The following is a 343-nucleotide window of genomic DNA, read 5'->3' on the forward strand; positions in this document are numbered from 1 at the left end:
GCCTGGGTCGCGCCCACGCAGAGGCGGCGCTTGGGGGGTCGGACTGCCACCACTGTGGAGGTATGAGCTCCGGACTCTCAAGCTCCATGTGGCCATCGCCCAAGGCGATGAACTCGCCAAACTAGCCCTGCCGCGCTCTTCCTCTGCAGCCTCTTCGAGCCAAGGAGGAAAGTGCCGCGAGCTTCTGATGAGGATCTGTCAGGGTCAGGTGACGAGCCCACGCCGGCTCAGTGCCCACGCGCTCCTCACCCCCCTGCTGCAGGTCCCCTTCCAGTGCGCTCCATGACCGCTGTTCTCCGCCCCTCCCCCATCGCTCAAGATGTGGTGTCCTTCGGTGCCATGG

This window comes from Sinocyclocheilus rhinocerous, unplaced genomic scaffold, assembly GCF_001515625.1.
Source record: "Sinocyclocheilus rhinocerous isolate Xijiao unplaced genomic scaffold, SAMN03320098_v1.1 scaffold9861, whole genome shotgun sequence".
Taxonomy (NCBI): domain Eukaryota; kingdom Metazoa; phylum Chordata; class Actinopteri; order Cypriniformes; family Cyprinidae; genus Sinocyclocheilus; species Sinocyclocheilus rhinocerous.